Source organism: Phodopus roborovskii, unplaced genomic scaffold (assembly GCF_943737965.1).
Source record: "Phodopus roborovskii unplaced genomic scaffold, PHOROB, whole genome shotgun sequence".
In the NCBI taxonomy this organism is placed as follows: domain Eukaryota; kingdom Metazoa; phylum Chordata; class Mammalia; order Rodentia; family Cricetidae; genus Phodopus; species Phodopus roborovskii.
In genome coordinates, this window is record NW_026126511.1 from 55,780,700 (window position 1) to 55,781,127 (window position 428).

Sequence of the window (428 nt, forward strand, 5' to 3'; positions counted from 1 at the left end):
GGGGGTGCAGATTGGAAAATGCAGACCACCAAGGCACTGCTCTTTACTCCAGGTCGGATCCGCTCCTGTACCAGGGGTCTAATCAGACCTGTGTCTGCCTCCCTCCTGAGTAGGACAGAGGCCCTGTCTAAACAGCCTTCCAGTAGCAGCTCCCCTACTCCAGGGGGCCAGACGGGAATTGCAGACCAGTGTTGTGTCCCTGGACATTGACACAGCTGCCAAGGCTATTGGTGCTGGGGCTGCCACAGTTGGTATGGCTGGCTCAGGGACGGGCATTTGAACAGTGTTTGCTAGCTTGATTACTGGCTATGCCAGGAAGCCATCTCTCAGGCAACAGCTCTTCTCCTATGCCGTTCTGAGCTTAGCCCTGTGAGGCCATGGGGCTCTTCTGTTTGATGGTAGCCTTCCTCATCCTCTTCGCCATGTGA

At 55.8% G+C, this 428-nt stretch overlaps 1 pseudogene; it reads left to right on the top strand.

The window, feature by feature from the left end:
• Positions 1-428, top strand: LOC127230505 (ATP synthase F(0) complex subunit C1, mitochondrial-like; annotated as a pseudogene).